This window comes from Festucalex cinctus, chromosome 7 (genome assembly GCF_051991245.1).
Source record: "Festucalex cinctus isolate MCC-2025b chromosome 7, RoL_Fcin_1.0, whole genome shotgun sequence".
Taxonomy (NCBI): Eukaryota; Metazoa; Chordata; class Actinopteri; order Syngnathiformes; family Syngnathidae; genus Festucalex; species Festucalex cinctus.
In genome coordinates, this window is record NC_135417.1 from 3541769 (window position 1) to 3559946 (window position 18178).

Here is an 18178-nt window from a genome sequence, read left to right on the forward strand (position 1 = left end):
GAGCGCTTTTGTCATTTTTGTGAAAACTGTCAGAATGTTGACAGTAAAGTACTATAGTAGTAGAGTGGTCTTTATAAAAAAATAAAATAAAAAAACAATATATATATATATATATTTTGTCCTTCTAAATTTGCAGTACTTACCTGCTACGTAGTAAACAAGGGAAATAATTCAGAACGGATTCAGAATTAGCATAATTTCCTGCTCGCTAAGTATGTTTATCACATAAATACAACTTCAAACCGATAATATTTGGTGTTATATAGTTGTAAACTTGCATTAGGAATATGTTATGCTACAAACATAGAAACGTGGCTAATGTCAGCTAAATGTACGTCAGTGAGGGGGCGTGGCTTTGGTCAGTGAATCAATACCTTGAAATCTCGCAAGCAGTTTAAGGAGAAGTAGATACTTGCATAAAAAAACCTCAAAGTACTTATTTAAAAAGTACAGACTGTTAAATGTAACTTAACTCATTGACTGCCATTGACGGAAAAAGACGTCAAATAATGCATTTTTGCTGGGCTGGCAGTGAATGTGTTAAACACAATGTGCCAATATATTTTGTGATTATATTGCAGTATCCTTTTTTCGTTTTTTCTTTTTTTAAGGCAAATTTTGCTTAAAAATCCGTCAATTTTGGTTACATCTCATCTTAACTCATTGATTGCCATTGACGGAAAAAGACGTCAAATAAGGTATTTTTGCTGAGCTGGCAGTGAATGTGTTAAATACAGAAGTTACAAAAGTAACAATGTATTTTTTGTTTCAATTATACTGTATTTGTACACAATTTTGGAAGAACAAAATTCACACAAAATAGTTTGGCTCTTCTAATACCTTGCAGAGTGTTTACTGATAAGAAGAAAATCACTGAACACGCTAGGAAAATAACATGCTCTCATCGCTTTGCTAACATTGTGAACGGACAAAATTCATTTGACTTGTGATTTTTCGGATTAAATGGAGAATTTTTGAATGCCAGAGGCCTGTGGCTTTTAGGCTAGCACAGGACACCGCGTACAGTATTCACAACAGATTGGAGCCAGACACATCAAACGATTCTCTTAAATATTAGAGATGAAGAATAAGGTTGCTTCTCAGAATCTGTTGTGTCAAAGTCGTTCATGCTTCCTGGTTGATGTTCTTCATTGTTTTTCCACCTAGAAGATCTCAAATCCTCAGTCAATAGATTACAAACATGGTTGACTTTACCGCTATTTATGTGGTGGTGTTGTCATCCATGGAAAATGATTTTTTTTTTTTTGATACAGTATAAATTAATTAGATCTGTTGTTTTATAGAGTGTGATGTATGGTTGATTGACAATGTCATGCTGTTACCAGCTTCTCAGAACACACTGGCCTGCTGTTGTGGCGATGGAGCTGATAACAAGCACAACTGAATCATTTGTTCTTTCAAGTATTGAACTGATACTCGTTTCAGCATGTTAAGCGCTTTCTCCAGTTCAAATCAGATTGTGGATGATTTGTGCATGGACGCTGGTATTAATGTGGGGGAAGGCATTGACGCACAAACCAAATTAAGGCAGATAATGAAACCACCTGACTTGTGGTAGAAACAACATTCTGGCATGTTAAATAAAATAAACCCTAAACGAAAAGTTATTTTAGCATTTTGGGCAAATTTATGATTCACTTTTGTATTTTTTGGTGGTGGGTGGGGTTCAAAAACAGACACCGAGGCCAAGCAGGTCCAGCAGACATTTAGTACACGACAAACATCAAATTAAAACAGCTACTCAGAAGCCTGCTAAAAAAAAAGAAAAAGAAAAAAAAAGAAAACCCGAGCATCCAATCACGAGGCGCGTATTTTTCTGACAACGTCCTAATTCTGGCCAATGACGAGCCCTGGTGGGCGGGGAAAGCCTTGACGCACTGAGGCTCGTGATTGACGCAAGCTTTGTTGCTAATTTTAGCACCTGGCAGTCGGAGGCTGGAGGTTGAAAGGGAGTCCATTCATTGTACCGGGGCGGGCCCTACTATTTCAGCGGCGCAATTGTGAACCAGCCATGCCAAATATAGTCGTAGACAGGTATTTTTAGCCCTTACAGCGTGTCCCCGTTTGCATTCGACCAAAGCGATACGGGATACCGGCTTGAAATCCCTCCAAAGTGAGCGCGCGCTCGGTTTGCAGTCAGCTGATATGACGCTGCCGCCACACTCACAAAAACCAACTCGACAAAAGCGAGCAGAGCAGCTGTCGAGAGTAAATCTCGCCACTTGTAAGTCTCTCTGTCTGGGGATTGGTGTTGGGGAACGCGGCTCGGTTCGTTGGGCAAGTCACACGTACGGCAGGTTTGGTAGCTGCGTACATGGTCTGCTTTATCCGCTCCGTTGTGGTCATGGCTCCGGGGAGTGAAGCGTCATTAACGGTGTAAACAAGTTTGAGGCACATAGACTGCTCAGAAAGTTTTATGGGGGAAACTTCCGGATCAATCTTAAATACATTACTATAACATTTAAAGGTGAACCTAATTAGAGAAGGGCTGAAGGTTGTTATTTAATAATTATTTTTTTCTCTTAAACGTGTATTATTTTAGCAAACATAAGCAATAAATACCTCTGTATTAGCTAAACATATTTTTAATATGTAAATGGTTTGGTCTTATAGGTTAGTTGTGCTAAAAAAAAATGAAACATGAGACAGTTTATTTACTTTACAAGTGACTCATTGACCCACTTTCAAATGTTAGAAGATAATATTTTGCCAATACTTAATGTGATAACTTCATTTTTTTAAATGAACAATCAATACCTTTAAAAACAAATTTTTCTACTTGCTGTCGACTAAAGATGTGATCACCTCTGTACGGGAAACAGTTAACGACCAATCATGGCTCAGTTTGCTGGCCAAACCCAGAAAACAGGTGAGCTGTGATTGGTCGTTACCTATTTCCCCAGCAGGCATGATGTCATCATCAGTCGACAGCAAGTGGAAACATTTGTTTTAAAGGTATTAATTGTTGATGGAAATTGGAAAGTAATGAAGTTATCACATTAATTATAGACAACGTATCTTCTTACTGTTGAAAGTGGCTCAATGAGTCAAGTACCCATTTAAAGTCCTAATAAGTCAGGTTAAACACATCACATCACAGTTGCTCAAATTCGGCCTTCGGAGAACCCAGCCTTGTGGATTAGAACACGGCAGGATTCAGGTAATGATCAATTAAGGCTCACCTGTTTTTTTTTTTTTTGTTTTTTTTTTGTTTTTTTTTAAAGCTGAACTGTGATTGGTCATTACCTGACCAACTATGATGTCATTTTCAGTCGACAGCAAGTGGCAAAATGGCCGCCTCCTCAGATGGATAAAAATGGGCTGATTTAGCTAATTAACTCATATTCCACAAACACATTAGTGAGAATGCTGTCTTTAGATTGGTGGGGGCACATACAACATATTGTAAAGATTTTTTACCCCCATGGTCTGCCGATGTTTTTTGCTCAAATACCAACCTCTTATAAAAACATTGACATATTGCAAGCATTTTTGTTCCCCTTTTTTAAAAAAAAAAAGAAACAAATCTAATAATATTTGAACAAATGATGTTCACTGGCCTCAGATTTTAAAACTAGTTATCCATCAATTTGTTGTTTCTGTATCTAAGGCGATCGCACATTTATTTAGGGTCATAACTGCCCTCCAAATGAAACCATAACTACAATGTGGCCTGCAACAAAAATAACTGACACTCCTGATCGAAAGAGAACTTGATGAAAAGTGAATTGACTCCTGAATAGGAAAAAGGATCCTCACTACTCAACCGTTCACCACCCTGCAGACTTGACATACTAGAAAATCACTGTTCGTCCACAAGCCAGATGACCTCGAATCCCCCCAGAATTAATATTTTCCATTTAAGCGTGCAATGAAAATTCCGGATATATGCATTCCCCTGCATTGGTTAAGCTTGTTTGTGACACACTCAGTATGTTGTCGTGCAATTCGCACTAAACACGGTTTTTGCCAGCTGCATTGTGAACACACCATGTACACATGGGGCACACTTAACTCCAGATTTAACAGTGCCATAAGTTTGTGTGGACATTGATGAAATGCAACTAAAGATAATTTGTCCACCTATTATGGTCATTACTTCCGTCCAACTCTGTTTTGCCTCTCAATAAGATCACATGTCCTCCTTTGGTTTATCCTGTTCTTTTCTGCTTGCCTCATGAGTTGTAAATACTTTTCTAGGACATCCGCTGCATCTTTCTTATAAAAGGGTGGCTTTATTTCATAAAAGGGCCTTTTCATAGAGTATTTGATGTACTTGGAGGACATCTGCACAAGCATGACCCTGCATCAGTTCATGTTCTTTCCCCGGAGCATGTCTAGGTCGTATAGAGTCAGACTTTGTTTGTGGAGCGGTATCCTCAACTGGACCTTCTCTAGCTGGCTCGCCGGTAACCTCACCACGATGACGTGTAAATCCAGATTAGCCCGCTCCATTATTTCCCCAGACCTGTAGTAGAGTAATATGAGATTATGACCATGTCCTTTAAATAGAATCAAACGTGCAGGTAATTAACGGTGTTCTCCTGCCTTGGAAGTCAGTCAGGGGATTTACACACATACAATGTATGGTTTGTTCATTGGCTGATTTTAAAGAGGCTTGAGCAAATTCCAGTTTGGATTTGACATTATTTCTCTCATGATTAGCCAAAAAAAGAACATTTGAAAGGTAATTTAACATTCCTTAATAGAGACATGCCAAATCCAATCTGATCTAGATTTATTTATAGAACACATTTTGGAAAACAACACAGCAGGGCACGTACAGAGAAAACAACCATTCATGCTAAAATCTCAGACGTGAACAATATGAAAGTCACGTTTTTGGAGGGTGGAGGGAAGCCTTAGAGCTGAGAGATAAACATGGTAAAGCACGTACCTATCACACGTGAAAAAAACAAACAAAAAATACACGATTTATTTGTTTACAGAAACTAGTGGGATCAAATATGTACCAGTCCCTGCGTGATATTTGCCTAATGATTTTGCTTTCCACGCAGGTGGGGTTTCATTCAACATTATAGGCGCACGATAGGATGGAACTTCCCTGGAAAAAAAAATAAAATGGTGAGTTAACGTTTTGCAGATTCTATCTATCTATCTATCTATCTATCTATCTATCTATCTATCTATCTATCTATCTATCTATCTTTACAATGAATAGCGTCCTTACGTTATTGTGTTTATACATTAGTTTTTTGTTATGAGTCATTCAAGATTATGCAACAATTGATACATAACTTTTTGTGGACAGACGGGGCACAGAAAGCACCCATTTAATTTGATGTTGATACGGATTAAATGTGTGAAAATTTGTGGGAAAAACGGGGATAATGTCAAAGGAAGGGGAATGCATTGATGTAGCACAATTTATGTATGTCCAGTGTCTATTGAGATAGACTATTTGCATACAGTAGTTTGTACCTTCCAAGATGCACTTGTTTTCATTCTAACTTTGGTTGTAATTCTCTCTGAATGTTCTGAATTTGTTCCAAATATGGTAATTTTTTTTCCCACAAATCGATGCTTATGGTCAGTCTAGTGTTGAAAACAGCTTGAGAGCAAATCTCTTAACTCTGTTAAACACTTCAGCTGTCTGAAAAGCATCGTATAACTACTTATTCTTGACTTCCGTGGGAGCCTTGCGGCAATACGTTGCCTCAAGTTTGAAAGCAACAGGTGGGTGTCGTCAATGACTGGAATTGATGATTGATAGAAGTGCTCACCTTTTGGCGTGTGCCTCGGCACTTTCAGCGAATGCTTGACAATGCGTCGCCTTAAAAAAAAATGCACAGTCTGAGCACCGAGTGAAGCGGGATTACTTCTGTCGATCACATTGAGAACACATGGTCCTTCTCAATCCGTGTATTTTTTTTTTTAAGGCTTCGCATTGTCAAGCATTCTCTGAAAGTGCTGAAGCACACGCCAAAATGTGGGCACTTCCATCAATCATCAGTTCCAGTCAATGACGAATTGATGCCCACCTCTGTTTGAAAGTGTGTATGTTTTTTAAGTATTAAAGACGTTTCTCTTTTTGAGGGCTCAGCTCAAGCGCAGCCTTTGATGGGCACAGCTGGCGGCGGCGACATGTCATAAGATTTAAATTAATGACTGCATGATTAATAGCATTTTTTTTTTCATGTAATAAATGAGCGACTGGACGAGATTGTGGGGAGAAGTATTGATGGCAATATAAAGTATAATACCAAGTTAGTTTGCAAGCAAGATGGTGTGTTTTTGATGATCTGAGAAGTAATGTTTCTAGAGGTGTGAACAGTCCGCCCAACAGTGATGTTATGTTTTTATTACCGATAATAAAAAGCGCGCTAGTAGTGCACACGAGGGATGTAAAGATAACTGCAATATCGTGATATCGCGATATTAAAACTGGCACAATAGAACGTCGTCGACATGTCACTATATTAAAAAAGTCAGGTTGGTTTCCAATTGTGCCGTTCTAGCACCCTCTGGTGGCTAGGTCTTTAGTGCAGTTTAATTTTCATAAGGCATGTTTTGGCCCTTCTATGTTTAAAATCCACGCTATTGGTCAGTTGAAGGGGCACATAACATACTTGTGAGTCAATATGTGGAAGAACTCAACGTGTGCTTGCATTAGCAAGTAAGTGCCTCAATATTAAGTCTTATTAGAGATTGTAGGTTGTTTATATGCATTGCTGTAATGTACAAAAGCATAATGTTTTTTTGTTTTGTTTTTTAGTATGAGCTCATTTTTTATTTATTTATTTTTTTTAAAAATATTGTGACCTTTTTTTTGTATCGCAGCCTCCCCACAATATCGTGATATCATATTGTGATGTTTGGATATCGCGAGTGCACACCATTTTGCATAGTCCAAATTGCTGCTTTGGCCAGATTAGGATTGTTGGCTTTGGTCAGGGCAAAGCAACATTTTATTGCAAGAGAACCGTTTTGCGCCAACATACTTATTCCGTCATGCCGAATTTATGGCCAAGACAGTTTTGTCCTCCAAACCAATACCCAGTTTGTGAGCCGTTCCAGCATCTTGGCGGCTTAACGACGCACACACAGCACCACCGCAGATGCAGTGAACTCTGGTTTATCGCAGAGCACAAAGTGAAAAGTGATTGTGTCACGTTGAATGAGGCCTCTATGCGGAGCGGCCAAAGCGGCAGCACTCAGCACTCGGGTGTCACCGGAGAGCGAGGAGAGCACAGACACAGACAGAGGAAGGCTTTTATCTCACGGTCACCAAATCTGCCGCAACTGTACGTCAGAGCACAAGGAAGAGGAAGGCGTGCGGGGGAGGGGGTTGCCGCGGCGGTGGCACACTGCTCAATAGTGGCATTCTTCCCTTTCCGTGGACGCACACACACCCCGGGGGGGATTCCCCCACCCGGGATTGCCCAAGTGGAGTAAGGCAAGCCATCCTTGCCTTATCAGCCCAGTGCCCAAAGACAGGAGAAAGGGGCGGGAAGTGTTTCCATGAGCCGCGACGCAGGCGGACGTACAGTATCCCACTCGGGGCCATGAGTAGATGTTATCACATGTTTTGGCGCTTTCCTCACCAGGTTGCATTCCCACGCAGAGTAACGCAAAGCGGCGCGTGCGTAATGTTCCGTCGTGTCCCCCCCCACGCTTGTTCGATGACAGATTTATCACTTTTTTTTTTTTTTTTTTTGCGGTTTTGCTGGTAAAATCGAACCACGCGAATCAGTTATTCAAAGGTTGCGTAACAGCGTGCGAGCGACCAAACCCCGCGTTTCGTCGTGTGCGCTTTTCTCGTCTTTGCATATACAGTGCTCAGCATCTATGCGTACACACCCTGCGTAAAATTTAAAGATTTTATTCAATATCTCAATGAACATAAGAACAATTGCCAAACTTTTGACATAATGTGTTCTGTAGAATATGAAGTAAGGTTGACAATAGAATGCATAGAATACAAAAGCTTCAGTTTAATCAAATTTACTAGTGCAAAAAATTAATGCATCCCACAACAAAAACGACTACTTCTAGTATTTTCTATGCCCTCAGTGACTGTTATGGATAGCAACATGTCCGCTAGGCCTGGAATTAACAAGTTGTGAGTCTTTTGCTCAGGATATACTTCCATCTTTCCATCCATTTTCTTGACCGCTTACTCCTCACAAGTGTGGCGGGCGGTCCTGGAGCCTATCTCAGCTGGCTCTGGGCAGTAGGCGGGGGACACCCTGGACTGGTTGCCAGCCAATCGCAGGGCACACAGAGACGAACAACCATCCACACTCACAATCACACCTAGAGACAATTCGGAGCGCCCAATTAACCTGCCATGCATGTCTTTGGAATGTGGGAGGAGACCGGCGTACCCGGAGAAGACCCACACAAGCACGGGGAGAGCATGCAAACTCCACCCAGGAAGGCTGGAGCCTGGACTCGAACCACTCAGCCCACCGTGCCGCCTGGGGTGTACTTATTTGCGCAAAATGTGCTTTCATAAATATAATTAAAAAGTACTTTTTTTGTGGGTACTAATTAACAAATCTTGTTTGTAATTAATGGCCCACATTTGTGGGAATGTTTTGTAGTATAGTATCCCATAGAAAAAAAATCTTAATTCTGACAGGAAACTAAAGGTGTTCTTACAAACATGTTGGAGTGTATGCATTTATGCTAAGCACTATGTATGTGCATGTGAACGGCTTTATGGGTGTTGAAGTTTAGCACCTCCGCTGCACATTTTCCATCATGCCATTTGCAAAGAGTTTATTGAAGGCAATGCAATTTTTTCCCCCCTATGGCGCAGTTATCTTGTCTGCACGTATTTAAAATGGCGACTCTTAATGTCTCATTAGGGCGCACGGGATAGTGTTTGGACGAGAGGACCAGTGAGTCACCACAGTGGAGACTTTTGTTTAAATGCCATTTTCAGGGAGATGTTAGAAAGGGGAACATGCATGTGACATATTTTGGTCTTTGGTGTCGAAACACACAACTCAACCTCCCACTAAAGAGGATGGCGGTGACCTTAAATGATGTCTGGTGGTCGGTGTACGTAATGCCGCAGTCGATGCTTATTTAAGTTAGGGAGTCGATTTCTGAACTGTTGTGGATGTAAAAAGTCTACACACCCCTGTTCAAATGTCAGGTTGTTGTGATATAAAAACATTTTTCACCATTAACGCCGATTAATCACACTATTAATTATCCTTTAGCTTGACAGCGGATGGTCACATTAAAGGTAGCACATTTTAAATTATGCAAGTTATTGATTAGAAAAAGAGGAGGATGAGATTGCAGTGGGTCAAAAAAGATAATATTAAATGCCGAACGAATTAACATAACAGGCACTCTTCAAATTTTGTGGGCAAAAAATGTTGATAAAAAGCCTTCATGATTAATCAAAATTCTAAGATGTGATTAATCTGATTTAAAAAAAAAATGTTTGGTCTAGTTTAGAGACGAAAAGTAAAATTAAACCACTAAAAAATTTGGTATATATATATAAATATTTAAGTGAGCATATCTTCCTATAACGGAATATATATTCAGTATCAACCAATCGCATTCAAGTTGTGTTAAATAGGGGTCAGCATGCACACATTTATCATTTTAAGTGCTTCCGATTCACCCCAAATAAAGTCCAGCTGTTCTAGTAGGCTTTTGCTGACAGTTTTGAAGTCACCTGCTTGCAGCAAAAGCCATGGTCCACTGAGAGCTCCCACGTCATCAGAAGGGATGTCATTGTTTGACGGTATCAGTCAGGAGAAGAGCTGAAAATGAAAATAAACAATGAAGCACAGAGGGTGTGCACACTTGTGCAATTACCTCATCTCTGTTGTTAATTTATTACTTGTACTTTTTTTTCCCCTCAAATGAATGAGTTGCAGGTTACAGTTTAATGTTGAAAACAACTTTTGAAATTATTGATATTTTTGTCTTTTTTTTTAAATTTATTTATTTTTTTATTTTTTGAACAGAGGTGTGTAGACTTTTTATATCCACTGTGTGGTGTTTTAGCTTGTGCGAGCCTGAGACTTTCCCTTGCAGCTATAGGAGAACATTTGTGGCACCAGAAAGAACACCTCAGATCAGTTCAGCACAACTCATTCCACTCCCTCAACTTCAGCCAAGATTCAAGCATTCTAATCATAGAACTGGCTTATCTTGTTGAGAACAGCGATGTTTCACTTGAAACTGTATTCAACACAAAGAATGTTTGTCTTTTAACCGTTAAGTAATGTATTGAGGCGTAGTATGTGACTGATGTTTGATCTTGTTATTCCCAGTAATGACCGTGAAACAACCAAAGATATCCCCCTGATCACTTTTTACTGCCACAATTTAAACCGACTGCCATATAAAAGAACAGACTCGACTATTATAACCGGCCTCTATAATCTGATTTGAACTCAGTTTGTCAGTATGTTTTTCAAGGTTCCTGTTCTACACTTTTGAAAATGTGCGTTTTTTTTTTTTTGGTTCAAGAATTTAAAGAAACTATGAACTTCTATATAAATAAAGATGATTTAACTGGACTTAGAGAACTGATCATGAATTTCACTAAAAGAAACTCAGTAAAAAGCTCAATCAAAAAGCAACACTGTATAGTCAAGTGCAACAATGAGGCATGAACTAGCTTAGCATTTTTTTTTTTAATGACCTGCAATATAAGCTGTGTCAAATCTTGAGCTCACTTTCATCCTAAGCATCGATTGGTGGGGTGTCTAAAAGTGAACCCCAAATCAGTCACTTAAAGCTGTCAACGACATATACTCAGCACACCTCACCTCAGCAAGTTCAACAAGTGGTTAGTAAATTACCAGTGGATGCCTTCAGTTGATTACCACCTTGGATAATTGCAACTCTCTACCTATTAATGATAAAATCCCAATATGTCTTACATCATAAGGTCCACACTTTTAGTTTCATTTTGGATTTTGAAATGCTGTTGCCGGAGAATCTAGTTAAATAGACGCCATGTTTTCAAGGATTCATCCCAACAAGCAATATAAACATTGTTGAAAAGCATTTTCAAAGCAAAATTTGGTAAAAAATGAAAGCCTTATAGACAAAGACTCACCAGTTTTTGCTCAATACACAACCTGGTGACTAAAACTCCTTCCAACTATTACATCAACATTGCGTTAAGGTTCTATACAACATATTTACTGTGTGTTTTTAGTTGCTCATAGTATGGAATAGTGACTTGTTCATTTTTATTAGGGATAGCAGCGTCTGCCTTCTTTAAAAGTCTGAAGGCCGTTAAGAGATTTGTTTATTTACTTATTTAAACTTTCAGTTAAAGTTAGAGATTAACTGAGCCTGAGCCTTGGAAATCTCTCACTTTTTCTTGTTTGAACCTAACACAAAGCTAAGTAAAAGTTTAACATTTCAGTTATATTTAGGAATGCTCCGATCGATTGGCCACCGATTGTAATTGGCCGATATTCTTAAAAAAAGCACATGATCGGAATATTTGATCAAAGCCTTTTATTCCCGATCAAAAATCCGATCACCCGTAGCTCATGCTTCGCAGCCTGCCTGAGAGACCAACTTGAGGGCACAGTGTGGCGGCAACTTCCTCATCCAACCATAAATACATTGGGAAAAAATATCGATGATCAATGTGATCGGTATCGGCCGATCTTACTCATTGATGATCGGTATCGGCAACATAAAACCCTGATTGGACCATCACTAGTTACATTAAAATTTTAGAAATGTTTCGTTATTGTAGAACGCTTTGGAGAGCTATTTATTTGTTGAAGCTTTAATTTAGCTTTCTAAGACTATTCAGATAAAAAGAAAAATGCCTTGATTTGAACATGTTGCAAATTTGAACAGCTGTTTGATAATCATGCTAAAAAGCAATTAAGCAAAGTGTTGGAATTTGTATTTATTTATTTAGGTATTTATTTTTTATTTTGACGCCAATATTTTCTATTTTATCCCAAACGAACTTTGGCTCTGAATATCGGTTATCGACCTCCTTGACTACTAAAAATCTGTATCGATATCGGCCTGAGAAAACGGCCTCTCTCTAGTTTTTATACAAATAGTATGGTCTTTGGAGTACCGCCCACCTACCAAGTGTGAAATGACAACCAAGGCAATTTCTTGTCAGTTGCAAATGTAAATATAAAAAAAAAAAAAAAAGTCTCAAGTGATAGCCACATGGACACACTATCATGTCGCAAATAAAATGCTTGAATCGCTGCTGTTGGCACGCCTTGCACTAAATGGTGGGCAGTGGCTGATATGCATGAGTCAGGACCGCCTTTCCCAAACCTGATTGCTCTAAATAATAGTTTCGAGTGGGTGACATGAAGTAAGCTGTAATTATTGATCCTTAAGATATTTTCACTCAAGCTTGTCACATTTCATTAAGACACCTGGGAACTGTTTTGATTGTTGAACACCAGCATATTTTTTCCTCCTTTAAACCGTTAACCCCCCTCCCAACTTTCACTCTGTCTTCAAAGTAAATGAATGAAATGCTTCTGTGGATGTAATTAGACTTAATGTATTCACACATGCTTACCTTCAGGTATGTCCAGCTTGGCTTATTATAATGAGAGGACCCGCACCTGTGCTTTGTATATACATGCATCATCCGGGTCAGGTTTATTCACGTTTTTATCACAGGATTATTACTACCCTTTTATTAATCTCGGATTGCAAACATTTCTCAGTAGCTGCCACTATTTGACTAGCAGGTAGCGTGCATACAAAAAAATAAAAAATAAAAAATACACAGCCCTGTTTAAACATCAGGTTTTTGTGACATGAAATAAAATAAGACCAACAAAAATCATTTCGAATTTTTTCCACCATTAATGTTGACATGTACAGCCGAGTTGAGAAAAAAAAAAACTTTTTGAGAACTGAAGTAAAGTACTGTACTGAGTTGATGTGGTTATGTAAGTGATTTATTTGGCTGTGTTCAGAATTAACCATTCACATTCAAACCTGTCAAATGAGAGTCATTACGCACCTGCCACCATTTAAAGTGCCTCTGATTAATGAAGTGCATCTGTTCAAGTAAGCTTTTCCTGAGATTTATTATCTTTCTAGCAGATCCCCAAAGTTTTTGTGCCAACACTGACTGGCATTTGGAACCGTTCATAATTCCCCTTACCTTAACTATTTGCATTTGAATGTATTAAAGGTGCTATATAAATAAAGTTTGATTGATTGATTGATAAGGCCCCAGCTGAACAACAGCAGCCACAAAGCACAATGTTGCCACCACCATGCGTCATTTGTAGGCGTGGTGTTGTTTTGTACTGAATATTGTTGTGTTTTGTCATTTTTATTATAGTTTTTATTTTATTTTAAGTTTTGTTTTTGAAATTTAGTTACTTGTAATTAGTTTCAGAGCGGATTTGTTTTAGTTTTTTAATGTGTTATTTTAATTTAGTTTTATTAGTTTTAGTATTAGTTTTTGTTTTTGAAAAATGTATGTTGTGTGCAAGATTAAAAAAACCCCATCACATTGACTATTGTGTAGTAAAAACTAAACAAAAAGATAATTTTAAAAACACCCATCAATTGAAATACAAGTACTATGACTCCACAGACTACATGCCATACTTTACGGCTAGTACTTGCCAGAAATCCCTGCAAGTTCTTCAATGTTGCTGTTCGACTCTTGGCAACCTCCCTGACTAGTTTTTTTGGATGGCCAACCAATTTTGACCGTATTTTCTCCACTTAATGATTATGACAGTAATCACTGTGATCCATTATATATATATTCAGTATCTTGGAATTATGTTGCACCCTTCTCCGAACATACCTTTGAACAGTGCGATCCCACTGATGCTGGGGAAGCTCTTTGCGGACCTTGGCTTATGCTGAAAAATGTGACTACACAAATGTCAGGAAAAGCTTTGTGTGTGCTGACTCTACTTTAACATGAGTTTGAATATGATTGGTTCACAGCCGCATCCCAAGTTTTGAAGGGTGTGCACACTTGTTGATAATTGCAGAGTAAACCTTTTACTGAATTAAGGTCTCGAGAGGTACACATTACACAAGCGTCTCACGAGACACGCGTGAGGATGGTTCCAACTCAAATGTCTTTACGACGTGAGACAATTATCCCCCCCCCCCCCCCAAAAAAAAAACAAAAAAAACAATCTGGAATTGTACTATCCCGGAGCAATGGACTGTGGAGGTAACATTTACATTTATTATGCGAGCAAAAATTGTTGTTGTGTGTCTTAAACAGCGCTTTTATGATTTCTACAAGTAGATCAACATCTTTGGAAATCCAAGCAGTTGGAGGTTACGTTTAAAATTGCTTCCCGATATTGAAACGAGAAACGACCTATTTACTGTATATAGGTATGCATGAGCAATATTTGTTGTCTACAATGCTGACAATTAAGGGTGTGAATTGCCTCGTACCTGACGATTCGATTCGTATCACGATTCATAGGTCACGATTCGATTCAATACTGATTAATCCTAATACGAATTTATAAGTCGATTGTTGGGATTTATTTTATTTTTTTAACTCAAATTTAGAAAATACTATTCAGTAAACTTGTACATGTACACTGTTAAGATTTGTATGAAAATGTATTTATTTATCTGAAACTTCAGTCATAACTGTGAGCCACTGTATTTAACAAACAGGTTGTAATCTGTTTCACGTTTGAACGACTTTGAAATAAAATAGTAAGGCTTAATGTTTCATTAATTAATATAACATGTTTCCATGATTAAGGTGTGAACCCTAACCCTAAGTAAGACATTTTCTTGAATATTTTTCCATCAAAAATGGACGTTTAAAAATCGATTCGGCCGCCTATTGAATCGATTCGAGAATTGCGTGATGTAATATCGCAATATATTGCCGAATCGATTTTTTTTAACACCCCTACTGACAATAGTAATATACATAAAACTAAAATAAAATCTTGTTTTTTTTTCTCAATTTTGACACTTGATTGTCATTTAAAGTAACTCAGTTTTGGACCTCTCCAACCTGGATGCAGAAACTTACACCTGTGGAAACAGCACACTCATCTGCAGCCAGTAGTTTCTGCCCCTGTGGGTTTCATCGTGAATCTCCCAGAAACTGTGCAATCATTTTTTTTTCTTTTTTAAATTCCATAACAACGATAGTCAAGGATGGACGAGTGCCAGTCGTTTCTACTGATGCTCAGCCAGCTGCATACCTGCAGATCAAGTACTTAGCTTGCCACTCCCCATGACTGTAACCACTTGCTTATTTAGTGGGAATGCAGTGGCCATAAAAGCAGTCATAAGTTGTTGCTGACGTCCAAAGTTTGCAAGAAATACTAACGTCAACTACTGTATAATTTCCTTTCATATACAAAATTAAAATTAGGTTTTATCGGTTTTCCCAACAGCATTAAGATACCAACCTAGTAAGCTTTATTTTATACCATTTGAAAGTTGAGATGTTCCACTTTGCCTTCAGCTATGCACACCTACTAGATCAGGGGTCTCCAGGTTCGGTCCTCGAGAGCCCCTATCCAGCCTGTTTTCCATGTTTCTCTCCACTAACACACCTGATTCATGATCGGGATCATTATCAGGCTTCTGCAAAGCTTGCTGATTAGCCGATCATTAGATTCGGCTGTGCTGAAGGACGGAGACATGGAAAACAGGCTGGATAGGGGCTCTCGAGGACCGAACTTGGAGACCCCGGTACTAGATGATGAGAAATACTTGCAAATGTGCAATCAGACACCTATTGTATAGTGTGGCCCTCATGGAGAACAAAATGCTTCTACAAATGCCATTCACAGTGGCAGGCCATGCATGTGGTACTTTACACTTTCAGTATGGAATTACCAGAATTAAAGGGGAAGAAAACTCCACAATTGTCTATGCAGCCCCACCAGTCTAAAACACGGTATTATGATTAATATTGTGTTTGTGGAATATGAGTTACTCAGCAAAATTCACTCGTTTTTATCCATCTCAGGGGGCGGCCATTTTGCCACTTGCTGTCGACTGAAGATGACATCATAGTTGCTCAGGGCCCAGGTAACGGCCAATGACGGCTCACCTTCTACATACATACATACATACATACATGCATACATATATACATGTACATACCTCATAAAATTATTTTTACAAAGGTGGTCCACCTGGGGAGCATGTGTGTGACCCCCAGGGAACATGTTTTTTTTTTTCTTGTAATTGGACATCCACTACAGTAGGTGGCAGTGGCGCTCTCATTGTCAGAGAGTGCGCAGTCAGTGATATTAATCTTCTGCAAAGGTGTGCTTACAACAATTTTATAGACAAATGATACTTAATAGTCACGGCGGAGAGATGGGTGGTAGGTGAAATATTTTCTTCTTCCTGGGGCAGCATGAGAAAAAAATAATTCAGAAGCACTGTTCTAATAACATGGAAAAAAAAAAACTTTAAAAAAATAAATACGCTCCCTCAAAATGTAATTTTCCCATCTGGACTTCATGGAGAACTCACACTACACCAAAAATGATATTACTCAATGGATTGACTAGTACTCCTTGTGTTTCTCCAGAAAGAAAAACTTTGGTATTGTTTTTAGCACTATCAAGTCAGAATTTACAGAGTAAGTTACCGTAATGACCTGCTTGTCGCTTGTACGACTTAGTCTGCTTTATGTTACTCTGACTCACTGTTGCGGTATTACGAGACATTGCAGACCAGTGCCAGCTTGTTCATGCTTAAAATGTCGAACAAATCCTGCAACCTAAACACTCTGCAACACACTTCAGGTAAACTTCTCTCTGGCAGTGAACATTAACATGTTCGTAGAACCAGATTTCTTTTAGAGTAAACATATTACGTAACTGATTTGGAATCCTTTTTTTTTTTTTTTTTTTTTGATTATATTTGATTTGGCATCTTCCATCTTGGCAACTGACGGGTAACGGAAGCACATTTTGGTTTGGCTGGGTTACATTGTGATTCCATTGCTTGCGTAAGCGTCACCAGGAAGAAAAACAAAACCAAAAACCTGCGGCTATTTTTATTTTTAGGGTCTAATTAGTAAATAAATCAGATAGTTGAGTTAAGAGATAATCCAAACATCAGGAATAGTTGCACACACTGTGAGCGAATGGAAGGCTTTGGCATTACGGAAATGTACAGCATATCAATTTATCAGTTTTTCTACAGCGCCTTGCCTCATGAGGTTCGTGGTTCATTCAACTGAGCAACTTTTTTCAAACCCCGACTCAACCGCACCTCGCTGCGCCACTTGTCCGACTCTTTACACCTGTCCGGTTACCTCAGGGAATGCTGTGTTGACCTCTCGTTAAACCTTCCGTTCACTCCTTCCTTTGTGCTCTCTTTCCTTTTTCCCTGTCTTTTGTTTCCCCCCTCCTGGTCCTTCCCTCCATGAAGGGGAACTTCCACTGCAGCCTCGCATCCAGGAACAGGCTTCCACTGTGGAAACAGCCACATAATACCGCTCAAGTGTACTTTCCAAACGGGGGCGAGGGAGAACACACACATGCACGTACAGCCCCCTTCCCTCCTGAACCCCCCCACCCCTCACCCCATTTACAGCTGGGTAAATAAATGCCCCTGTCCACTATTTTGCGTATGTACAGTATTTATGTACTGTCCGACAATGATTCGAGACCCCCCCAAAAAAAACATCTGCTTTGTTTTCAAATTCCACTTCATTGACTAGTCAGCACCCAAACTGTGTGCAGACCAGTTTTTCTGATGCCACGGTGGTTAACCACCTTTGAGCATTGATGGCTTATGCAGAGCAGAACACACCTACAAACCCAAACAGTATGAGGCAACAAAAATAAGGTAAAAAAAAAAAATCTACATGAGCTTAACAGGAGTTATTTGATGATGAGCGGTTCCTTCATGGGGAATTGGCTCAATTGTTGCAGCTGCCACAGCAAACTGTACTCTTGTGAGGAGACCTTGTGCACTTTTTCCGAATATGTCCATTCATCTAGAAGAGCATTTAGTCAGTCTTGCTGGAACACAGGAGGTTGCTCTTGCATTAATGACCGGCGAACATCACGTGATCTACGTCGATCGTTAACGAGAAGTACGCCGTAGCTAGTGGTCGGGTGCTGCGCTGCGCACACGTCTCCAATTCTTGTACGCCATAGTTGGCGGGTTGTAACATTGTTCGTGATGGGTCTGTTTGATGGCGTACTTTTTCCCT

General features: G+C 39.2%; 1 protein-coding gene across 5 annotated transcripts in view; it reads left to right on the forward strand.

The window, feature by feature from the left end:
* Positions 1-1906: 1906 nt before the first annotated feature.
* alg2 (ALG2 alpha-1,3/1,6-mannosyltransferase) overlaps positions 1907-18178 on the forward strand; it is a 69464-nt gene continuing 53192 nt past the window's right edge. The window contains exons 1-3 of one of the 5 annotated variants that reach the window (XM_077525848.1): positions 1907-2055; positions 5040-5106; positions 15968-16029. The gene's annotated coding sequence lies outside the window, so the exon portion shown is untranslated. Of the gene's footprint in view, positions 2246-2962; positions 3182-5039; positions 5107-15967; positions 16030-18178 lie in introns of those variants that run through there. The other 4 variants (XM_077525844.1, XM_077525845.1, XM_077525843.1 and 1 more) reach the window with 4 other exon arrangements.